The sequence below is a fragment of the Cavia porcellus genome, unplaced genomic scaffold, assembly GCF_034190915.1.
Source record: "Cavia porcellus strain 051 isolate PalLab524CR breed Dunkin Hartley unplaced genomic scaffold, mCavPor4.1 scaffold_31, whole genome shotgun sequence".
Classification (NCBI taxonomy): Eukaryota; Metazoa; Chordata; class Mammalia; order Rodentia; family Caviidae; genus Cavia; species Cavia porcellus.
Genome location: NW_026947514.1, coordinates 1,727,274 through 1,738,522, shown reverse-complemented (window position 1 = coordinate 1,738,522; position 11,249 = coordinate 1,727,274). Strand labels below are relative to the sequence as shown.

The 11,249-nt window shown below is 55.7% G+C and overlaps 1 long non-coding RNA gene across 10 annotated transcripts; it reads right to left on the bottom strand.

The window, feature by feature from the left end:
* Window positions 1-1,917: 1,917 nt before the first annotated feature.
* Window positions 1,918-5,417, bottom strand: LOC134474140 (uncharacterized). Of its 10 annotated transcripts, none has more exons than XR_010044772.1 (5): window positions 5,356-5,417; window positions 3,980-4,138; window positions 3,812-3,891; window positions 3,217-3,424; window positions 1,918-2,623 (listed from the first exon to the last, which is right to left on the bottom strand). It is a non-coding gene; the product is annotated as an uncharacterized LOC134474140 (long non-coding RNA). The 10 variants fall into 10 exon arrangements; XR_010044775.1 differs by having other exon boundaries at window positions 3,812-3,895; window positions 3,980-4,079; window positions 5,339-5,401; XR_010044769.1 differs by having other exon boundaries at window positions 3,980-4,079; window positions 5,339-5,401.
* Between the last annotated feature and the right edge of the window lie 5,832 nt (window positions 5,418-11,249).

Below are 11,249 nucleotides of genomic sequence, written 5' to 3'. Positions count from 1 at the left end.
TTGAGTGGGGGGGGATGTTTGAGACAGCGTCTTGCTATGTAGTGCAGGCTGGCCTTGGACTCATAGCAATTCTCCTGCCTCGGCCTCCCGAGTGCTGGGATGACATATGTGTGCCATCAAGCCCAGCCTGTCCTTATACCTTTCAAACTAAAACACCACTGGGCTAAGTCAGACTGCTCCCAGGGGGATGAGGTTGCCTGGGCCAAGGTCCCTGCCTGGGACCTGGGACTCAGACCTGGAGTCAAAGGCATCCGAACCAGTTTCCCGTGACCTCATGGGTGAGCTTTACGCCCCAAAGCCTGGTGGGGAAGGAGGCAGGCTCCCCATCTCAGGTCCCTCAGTGCCCTCCCTGTTCCCTGAGTCTCCTCCAGCTGCCCCAAGGTCAAGGGGACCCATCCTGGCCGTGAGCAGCTGGCACTCAGCACCTCAAATGCTTTCTGCCCCTGCCAGGCTCTGGCTCCAAGGCCAGTCACCGGGGTCCCGTGGGACTGCACCCCTTTGAGGCAGGAAACAGTGCTCGTGGGCTCACTTCCTCTCTCACTCCCAGCCTTTAGATAACCTGGGATCGCCCCTGAAGCCCCAAGGCTTCAAAACCCTGCTGGAGCCTTGACTCCAAGGGCAGCCTTCTCTGACGCCAAGCCCATGGCCCCCTGATGCAGCCCTTCTCCCCCGTGGGGCACTGGGCCTCCTGTCCCCTGGGCTCCTTTGATAACATCAAAGGCCAGGGAAAGCTTTTCCAGATAATGTTTGCAAATACACAGCAAACCTGCATGGGGTTATGAATGAAACTAGTAATGGCAAAAATATTATCAAAAAGCCTTCAGTCAGCAGCAGAACCCCATTTTCTTCTGCTTGGAAGGGTGGCTATGATTGCAGGAGCAACAACAGCTGGTATTTGCAGAGTGCTTACCGTGCAGCTACCCTGAGCACCCTCACTGGTCAAGCAGAAGATACAAACAGTAGGAGGAAGAGATGTACATGCACACATACGCCTGTAATCCCAGCACTTAGGAGGCTGAGGCAGGAGGCTCCCCCATGAGTAGAAGACCAGCTGAGCTATATAGTGAGACCCTGTCTCAAAAAAACAAAAGAAGGGGCTGGGGATTTAGCTCAGCAGTATAAGCGCCTGCCTTGCAAACAGGCAGTTGTGAGTTCGATCCCTAGTACTGATAAAAAGGAAAAAGAGAAAAAAAAAAAAGAACGGGGGTACAGGGGTTGCCAGGGCTCAACTGCTAACTTCTCCATGGCTACTGTCAGAAGCCCAGGCTCCAGCCTTGTGTCACTGTTCCCTGAGTTGTGCGGGGGCCTCAGCGTCCTCCCTGCAGTCTGGGGCAATGTTTCCTGCCCTGTCTGCCCCTCAGGGCCCTCACAAAGACCCAAGGAGAAAATCACACTGCCGAAGCCCAGGGAGCAGCACAGGGGTCACCTGAGCCTGGCACTAGGGCACCATCCTGTTGCCATCCGAGGGAGCTTTGCTCCAGTGTCTTGCCTGGCACCCCAGCTCCCTCGAGCATCTGGCCCCCCATGCTGGCTCTGTGCACCCTCGCAGGGACGACGCTGGCCGCAGAGCTGCTGGTAGTCACCATCCAGAGCCACTATGGTCCTCGGCAGAGCGGTGCAGGGGGAGGGCAGTCACCCTCCCAGACCCAGCGCTCTCGGGAGCAGTGCCAGAGTCAGCTGCACCCCCAGCCCGTGGGCCCGGTCCTGGGCACCAGAAGGGAGAGTCTCTGGGACAGGGAAGAGGTGGTGGGTGGACATGTGGCTGGAGAGGGCAGTGTGTGGCGGGGACTCCCAAGGGTCATCAAAGGAGCCCCCATGGGCAGATGGACCCCAGGATGCATGGTCTCCAGAAGCTGCACCCAGAAGCAGAGCCTGGGCGCGGGGTACGGTGGGGTGGAGTGCTTGTTTACATCGGTGTAAGCCAGTCACCTGGAAAGGGACATTTATTGGGCAGAGCTGTTTAAACGTGGTGCCAGGTAGGTCTGACATTCAGTTTTCCTTCAGGACTGATCTCATGTTTTCAGGTTTTGTTGTGCTCTTCTAACAGTCTATAAGGACTGAGGGGCCAGGCATGGTGGCACATGCCTGTAATCTCAGCAGGCTGAGGCAGGAGGATCCCAGTGAGTTTGAGGCCAGCCTGGGTTACAGTGAGTTCAAGGCCAGGCTGAACTGCATAGCAAGACCCTGTCTCAAAAAAGAAGAAAAAAAGAAAAGGAAAGAAAAAAAGATTTCAGGAAAAGGGGAAAGTCACAGAACCAAAGTCTGGAGTGAGTTTGGTGGGGCGTGGCCAGCTCATCTGCCCCACAAGCTGTTTCTCCTGGGCCAGGCCTTTTCCTGTGTACCCCAGAGGTGGTGGGGCTCAGCTATCCACAGATTCAAACACAGGCACTCAGCAGCCTCCCCACACCAGGCACCTCTGCAGGTCTCCCCTCCAGTAAACATTGGGCTCTTAAACAGCCGACCAGGATTCCAGCCGCGTGGAGGAAGCACCGGGATGAATTTCAGCGCCGCCGCCCTGCACAGCCCTGCACAGCCACTCTTCCGTGGGGATGGGCGCTGGCATCCAAGGCTGCAGTCAGGCAGGTGGGCCGCAGGGGTGGCGTCTCCTGGGCCCTGCTGGCCGCTGCAGGGAGAAGCGATGCATTCTGCATTTTAATTAACCCTGCGTTCTTTGCCGACCTTGTGGCCTGGTTTTCTATCCTGTCTCCTTGGAGTCGCTTCCACTGTGATAAACGGGCCACTTGACCCTCCGCACAGCGCCCAGAGCGCTGGGGCAGGGAGGAAGTAGCGGCCACATGTTGGTCAGGGCCCTGCTTCCTCTCTGCCTATCACCATGGAGACGAGGGTGGGGACAGCTCAGGACAGTGTCACCAGAATGTCCTCCCTACCCCCAGCTGCAGGGGTCAGAACTGGCCGCAGTCCCATCTGCTGAGCTCTGAAATCCGCCCTTCCCAAGCTGCGCAACCCCCCTCCCCACCTCGTGTAGCTGGGAGACAGGGCAGACACACTGGGAGACACAGGGGACTCCCTGGTGGCCAGCTATAATTTGAGGACGCATTGATGGCCTTGCCACACTCCTGAGGACACACCTGCCCCCCCCCCCCAGTCCCTGGGGTCTGGTTTACCATGCGCAGGACTTTCTATCCAGGCCCCCATTTGTTCAGCCGGCACCCCAGAGAAGGAGCACCATGGGAAGGGTCGTGTCTCTGATTGTACCTGAGACAGGAGCAGTGCTGTAGGCGGCCAGCAGCTTGAAATCAGCTTACTAAATACAGCATGAGAGTCGGGGAGGCATTCTGAATACAAACAACTCAGCAGCAGGAAAACAGCCAGATGTGATGCACAGGCCTGTGATCCCCACTCTTGGGAGGCTGAGGCAGGAGGGTCACCATGATTTCAGGCCAGCCTAGGCTGCATAGGGAAACTGCCTCAAAAGAATAACAGTGATGCCAGGCATGGTGGCTCATGCCTGTAATCTCAGCATTCGGGAGGCCGTTGCAAGTTCGAGACCAGCCTGGGCTATAAAGTGAGCTCAAGGCCAGCCTGAACTAAATAGCGAGACCCTGCCTCAAAATGACAAAAAAAAAAGAATAACAGTGATGATGATGATAATAGGAAAGCATTAAAATAAAAAAAAAAATAGCCAAGCAGAAAGTTAACTCACAACATGCACGGTTGCTCTAAGAACAGGATGAACAGAATGCAGAGCAGATCACACACAGCCAAGGACAGATCATCAGGACAGGAAATTCAGGGAGGAAATGTCCCAGAAGGAGAATAGGATACAGAAGCCAGCTGTGGTGGTGCATACCTGCAACCCCCAGCATTTGGGGGGCTGAGGCAGGAGGATTGCCATGAGTTCAAGGCCAGCCTGAGCTACGTCGTGAGACCCTGTCTCAAAAAAGCAAAACAAAACGAAATACATAAATGGAAAAAATAAGTGCCAAGGGAAATGGTGGGCAGGTTCGGAACTGCTTACCTGGCCGTGAAGGAATGGTGATGATACAACTGCCAGGGCTGAAAACAAAGACTCGGGCAGCTGTGATGGTGCACGCCTGTAATCCCAGCACCTCAGGAGGCTGAAGCAGGAGGACCACAAGTCTGAGGCCAGCCTGGACAAGTTAGTGACTTTGCAAGACTGTCTCAAAATCAAACAGAAAGAGTTCACGGACTAGGGATTTAGTCCAGTGATGCAGCACCTGCTTGGCAAGCGCCAGGTCCTGAGTTCAATCCCCAGTACAAAAAAAAAAAAATTCCTTGTGAAGGTCCTAGGTTCAATCCACAAGACCAAAGAAAAGGTAGATGTTTAAATCCCCCCCCCTTTTTTTTGACAAAGTCCATTTGTTTCTGCACAGTTTGTAGATTAGCACAGTATGATTCTCATATGACAGGACACTTGCTGGGTTCCAGCATTGTGCAATATGTCACGTGCATAGTTTTGACTATTTTTGTTTCATATTGGGTCAATATTAACATTTTCATGAAATTTTGTTTTCTTACCATCAAAAAAATAAAATAAAGTAAGATCCCTTTTATCTTTGTCTAGAAAGTTTAAAAACACACAAATGCTAATTCCCAGATTAAAAAAGAAAGCGGAGGGGCCAGGGATTTAGCTCAGTGGCATAAGCACCTGCCTGGCAAGTGCGAGGTCGTGAGTTCAATCCCCAGTATCAAAAAAAACCCAAAAATGAAACAAAAAACCCCATGGAATGTGAATTTTTCCCAGGAGTTCTGAGAGGAAGGTGGAAATGGCTCCACGCTCCAGAGCTGGGAAAAGAAAGCACCACGGTCCAGGCACAGCGGCCCGGCCCTCTCTCCGGAGCCCAGTCTGGCTCCCTGCAGCAGCACCAAGCCTGCCCAGGGAACGGGGACACCGCGCCTGCCCAGCCATCAGCTTCCTTGGCAGAGGGCGTGGGGATGGGGTGCCCTGGGCTGGGCAGCCAGGCAGGTAGGAGGTTTCTTCACCCACACCCAACATCGAGGAAACCCCAGGTGTGCAGTCCCGATAGGAGGGCTCCCCGGTCGCTGGCACAATTGTGAGATAAGTGGCCCAGCGCAGACTGCCATGGTGCCCAGAACCGGCAGCAAAATTGCCAGCCTTGCACATCACAAGATCCCCACCCAGGCCCCAGCGTCTTTCCAACCAGAGCAACTAAAACAAGCGGTTGGATGAAGAAACATTGGGCTGCAAGAAGGAACCCTGTGCACTGTCGCCAGGGGGTGCTGATTAAGACACCCCCTGCCTGGACCAGGGCAGCCCCTGCAGGGCTGCGCTCCGTGCACAGAGTCCTGTGGAGAAGCACTTATCCCACTATGATGCCCCAGCTGGGCGGCTCACTGAGCGTGGATCCGGACCTTCAGCTCCTGCCCTCTTCTCTGGCTCCACACTCACTTTGTGCTGATGACAGAGATGACCCTTCTCCTTTGGCCTCCTGCTCGCAGCCACTCCTAGCTGGGCCAGGCCCAGGGGAGGAGCTCGAGGCAGCTCTGGTCTCTGCCTATCTGAGTCCCAGGCAGAGCCCCACAGCCAGGTCTCCTACCTGGGAGCCTTCCCAGGCCCCAGGCCCCATCTGTACCCAGAGAGAAGGTGCCGGGTCCCCTTGGGTTCCAGGCATGCATCCTTCGTTTTCAGAGCCACGCTAACCTCAGGCAACCGGCGCCTGGGCCTTCAGCAGTGCACACACAGAGATACTGTCACAAACAGCCCCCACCTGTCCGGCTCCCCAGGGACTTTGGGGGCCCCAAGGGTCCTGGAGGGCAGGGACAGTGGTTGGAGGCCCCCAGGATGATCCAGGTAGCTCAGTGCCACTGTCTGGTGCCCAGCACAGAGCCTGCACACAGGAAGAAGCTAACAAATATCGGTGGCCGGTGGTCACAAGTGTGAAGTCCTTTCAGCCCCCAGGTCCAAACCCTGCTTCTCCCCAAAGTCCTCAAGGATACTCCTGGCTTCCTGGATGCAGTCTTTGTTTCCATTGGCCACCTCCATGTCCCCACCATCTGCCAGGCTGCAGGAAGACACAGTCCTCCTCCTCCCTGTCCCAGGCAGCCCGGCCCCTCGAGGGACACCTGGTGCTGGGCACTCCGGGAGTTTCTGGGTGTGCTGCAGTGTGCGCCCTGGCTGCTGGCTTTCTCAGAGGCGTGGGTTCAGGTGCTGTGGCTGTCCTCGAATTTCCTGCTGCAGGGACATGACCCCAGGCACTCACAACTCAGAGAAGGAGAGGCTCATTCTGGCGCAGCCTCAGTTCATGGGCAGCCAGCTCTAGAGCAGAAACAGCAGAAAAGAAGGTGTTCAACTCAGGACAGCCAGGAAGCAGGGAGAGGGGAGGAGCCAGGGACAAGAATACACTGTCCAAGCCTGGTGGAGCACACCTATAATCGCAGCACTTGGAGGCTGAGGCAGGAGGGTCCCAGTGAGTTCAAGGCCAGGCTGAACTGCATAGTGAGACCCTGTCTCAAAAAACCAAAGGTCACACCTCAGTGAACCACCCAGGACCAGGCCCTGGCTCCTCACGGCACTTTTAGCATGACCCACTGGTCAGCAGAGCACCCAGGACCCAACCACCTTCCTAACACACCCGGGCAGTGGAAAGTCTCACCGCCAGTGCCCTCTGTCAGGCTCTGACTCACAGCGGGCAGCGGGTGGAGACAGGGACACCCTGGGCACATGAACTGGGCATAGCGTCTGGGTACCCGAAAGCCCATGGCGTGCTGAGGACCAAGGTCTAGTAGGCAGGGGAGAGACCTGCTTTAGACGCGAGGGTGCTGGGAGGAGCAGTGCTGAGGCCACATCACCGCCGCCAACAGGGGTCCCCATACTGAGCTTTGAGGTCTCTAGATTAGAGAGGGCCCCATGGGGTTTGTATCTTAAAGGGAAGCGGCTGCATGGGTGGCACCCTAAAGCTACTCCATATGCAGGAACCCAACACGGGGCCCGGCAAGGGTCAGGGGTGGGGGGCCCAGGGCCTGACTTGGCTGGAGCCCCTGCCTGGGCCCTGAGTGTCCCCACCCCCAACTTGTGTGACATGGGGACACTGTCCCTGGGGATATGGTGCCAGCTCCCGCCTCAGCCCACCCTGCCTCGCACCTGGCTCGGGCCAGAAACCTCCTTCCCCTCTGCCTGGCCACGAACTCTGAGACCCTGGGTTCCGCCCGCTCTGAATCTATCCCGTTTGGCCTTCGAATTTTGACAGAAAATGTTTTCACAGTTTTGATAACTCTCATGATCTAATTTTTTTAGTCCACTTTTTCTCCCACACTTTTCTTTTACTGCTGTACTAAAGTAAAATAGGAAAAAGAGCGGGACAAAGGACACAAGGAAAATTACAAATTCAAAATTGTACTTTAAGAAGACTACAGCTTCAGGACAGAAAGTTATCTAAGGTTGCAGTGCCTTTTTTAGCCCCTGGCCCATTCTTCTTCCAGGCTCCTTAATTCCGGAGTCTTTTCCTTTTTTTTTTTTCTTGTCTTTTTGAGACAGGGTCTCACTATGCAGTTCAGCCTGGCCTTGAGCTCACTTTGTAGCCCAGGCTGGTCCTGAATTTGCACCCATCCTCCTGCCTCAGCCTCAGCCATCCCCCACCACACACCACCTGCTAAGTCCAGAGTCTTAAAGATACAGTAACCCATGAGTTCCACCGTGCTTCTCTCCCATCACTCAAGCCTGCCCGCTCCACCACTCCGCTGGGGAACAGGATAGTTGATCGAGAACCATCTTGCTAAACTTCAAACAGTTTGCAGTTTAACCTTGTGATAAAGCCAGGTTTTGCTTGCGCCCTGCTACTGAGTAAACTGGGTAAATAACAGCTCAAGGACAAACCTCGATCACTGCCTGGAGTCAGGCCCTCCAAGCCCAGGACGCTCACTACGCCACCCCTGGGGGCCTCCTAAGGGCTTCTGCTCCCCGAAGCTGCCTGTGGCTCTCCCTGTGCATCCCAAGATGCTTTTCTGTGATGAAAGGCAATAAACCTACCCTGGGGGGCGACCAGTTGAGTCCCCACTCATGTGGGGGACCTCCAGACCCTGCCCAGGGACAACACGGTCCTGCTCACTTTCCTGTCACTAGGGCTGCTTCTAGAAGATTCAGCCCTTCATCAAGAAGCAGAGAGAAGGGTGGCACTGGGGACAGGCACAGCCCTCTGGGTCAGGCCTCAGGGCCAAGCAGAGTCCCCTCCTGCAGTGCCGCTGGCTGCCTCCATTACAGTGCAGGAGTCCTCTGAGGGGAGCAGCTCCCTGTGAGCCAGTCGCCTTCCCCTACACACCAGGCTTTTGGGGGGCCACTTTAGATCCAAAGCAGAACAAAAACCACCGCACTCAGGTGGAACTCACATACTGCCAGTGACTGCTCCTGCCGGGCCTGGCATCGGGGTCCTAAGTGGAGCAGTTCTGGGGGCTGAAATGGGAGCAAAAGCATAAGGGACAGGGTCCCCCAGCGCCCCACTGTCTGCACAGAGAGGCGCCTTCCTCAGCGGGGCCTCAGCTCAGCACCCAGGCTGCGCTCTGCAAACCCAGGCAGTACAAAGAGACCTGCACAGTGTGAGGGACCTTGTGGGTCTCCTGACATTGGAGACACCCAAAGGTTCACATAGGACACCTCACACTTCTCCACCGGGGGTACTCGCCCCCCAGAGACTTCACCCACTGATGTTTACTGAGATCTGCCGCCCCGTCCCTCCCCTCTTCCTCCCCGTCCCTCCCCTCCTTCCTGCCCGTGCCCTTGCCTTCTTTCTAACCCTATAAAGAGCCCACTTCACTTTATTCCCTGCCAACAGCCTTTCACCCTCTGTCGTCTGCGCCCAGGCACAGTGAGCACCACACCATGCTGCCTCCACCCGGCCTGGTGGTCTTGGGTGGCATCCTCCTCGTACTGCTCCTTCCCCAAGGCCCCTGGACCAGCAGCTTATCCAACCGCCCTCCAGAGGAGACAACAGTCCCAGTGAAAAGAATCTGACCCCGTACCTGGCCCCTGGCATACACTAGTGACTGTGGGCAACCGCCGTGCTGTCCAGCTCGTGTGGACAGCCCCAGGGCCTGTCGCTCAGGGAAGGCTTGCTAGGTGTAGTTTCCAACCTGTAGTGATCTCTTGTGCCGCTTGCTGGGACCCTTCAGCATTCTGGGAAGAAAGCCTGGCGTAATGGCACATACCTTCAGTCCCAGCACTCGGGAGGCTGAGGCTGGAGGGTTGCTGTAAGTCTTAGGCCAGTCTGGGATACATAGTGAATTCAAGACCATAAATAGACCTTGTGGGGAAAAAAAAAAGCCAAAAAACAGCAGCAAAATCACTTTGGGCTGAAGGCCACATGGCACTCCTGCAGGGGGCCAGGAGGCACCCGAGGGGCATCCAAACAGCTGGACTGGCCAATCGCTGTCTGGTGACACATGGCTGCCCCTGTCAGGCCAGTTAATGTGGTTCCCTGGCTCATTGCCTACCCAGCCACCATCCCAAAGCCCTCACTCCTTGTGCTTCCCCTTGGGTGACATCAGTCATGACTGTGCCTTCGCTGGCCCATGAGGAGTGTGACACAGAGGAGAGGCCGCTCGCCGGGGGCTGTGCCTGCACCTGAAAGCCTTTCACCCCAGAAAAACAAGGCATTTTACATCATGGTGGGACCACACAGCACGTGCCTGTGAGGTCCTCGAGCACCCTGAGTCACGCTGTGCTGCTGGGTTGAGTTCTAGCCAGGCCCACAGACGCACACCTGTAATCCCAGCACTTGGTGGGCTGAGGCAGGATCACCAGAGTTTGAGATCAGCCTGGGCAACAAAGTGAGTTAAGGACACCCTGAAGTGCACAGCGAGACCCTGTCTCCAAAAAGAGACTCAGATGCAAACTTGGAAGGATGCTACCTGGGGACATAATCCAGCTCCCAGGGCTGCAGAGGCCTGCAAGTCCTTGTCTGGACCGAGACTCTGGCCAGCCCTTTCTAAAGCAGTGTTCTCTCAGTCTGGCTTCTCTTTTCAAAACAGAGGCTGAGACTGAAAGACCTCTGTGTCCCTCTGGGGCTTCACCTCCTACTCCACCATGGAAGCCCGAACTGGGCGCTCAGGCCAGGCATTCCTGGAGCTGCGTTTGGCCTACAAGGAGTCTTGGAGTCCCAGGCTCTGCCTGAACCAAATGCCTTTGTGTAGGCCTCAGGTCGCTGCTGTCCCCATGACCCTCACAGCTGCCCTACCCTGCTGCCCCTACCCAGCCCTGTGTGGCTCGGCTCCTTGAGGGCTTTCTCATGCTGAAGAAGAAGCCAGCAGCAAGTCCCCTCGGCGGACACCTCCCCAGACTCCCCAGGGCTCGCCTGTGCCTGATAGTTTCCCAGTGCAGTCCCTGCCTTATTCCACCCGGACAGTCCACGGCCTTGCAGCTCCCCAAACACCAGGAAACAAAGGAAACATGCCTTCCTGATTGTGGGGCGGAACTGTGTGCTCCAAAAAGTACCCGAGTGAGATTTCTTTCAAAAGCTGCAGCGGTCAGGCAGCTCAGGCCATCGGAGCTGCTGGCTGGCCCTGATTCTTTTGTCCACTTTCCTCACATACCTCTGTGAGTCCACGAGATGGGAGTTACTATGGATCCCACCTTCCGCAGCACTATCATTGCTCTGGAATCTGACAGACCTCCTCACACATCCAGAATGTGGGCACCAGGCAGTTACCCAGTTGCCTTGAGCCAAAGCTGCGTGTTTCCCTTTTCATAGTTTTTATGGGCAACTCAGCGACAGGAGGAGGCTGTTGGAGTTCACTCCCGATTTAAAGTCTCAGTGCTGGCCAAGCATCTGAGCTATAACCTACAGGCCACAAGCAAGTAAAGTTTTCAAGACTGGGTTTTGGGGGGTTTCAAAGGGGAACGGGCACTGGGGATGTAGCTCAGCAGCATAAGCACCTGCCTGACACGCGCAAGGTCCTGAGTTCCATTCCTGATACAAAAAAAAGGAAAGGGACAAAGAAAAGAAAACAAATAGTGGGGGTTATGAATGCCCTCATGGGGGAGCCAGGTCCGCAAGGTCAAACAGGGCTGCTGCCCTGACCCAGTCGGGTCTCCCAACGTTGTACCTGTCTCACCCCACTCTGCCCACGGTTGGTATTGGGGCACCCCTGTGAGCCTAGCAGAACGGGTGCAATTTTGAGCCCAATCTGGGCAACTTAGAGACCCAGTCTCAAAATAAAAAAGATCTGGGGATGTAGCTCAGGGCGCAGGCCCTGGGTTCAATCCTCAGTACTGCAAAAACAAACAAAAATACCTACTGATTTTTTTTTTTTTTTTT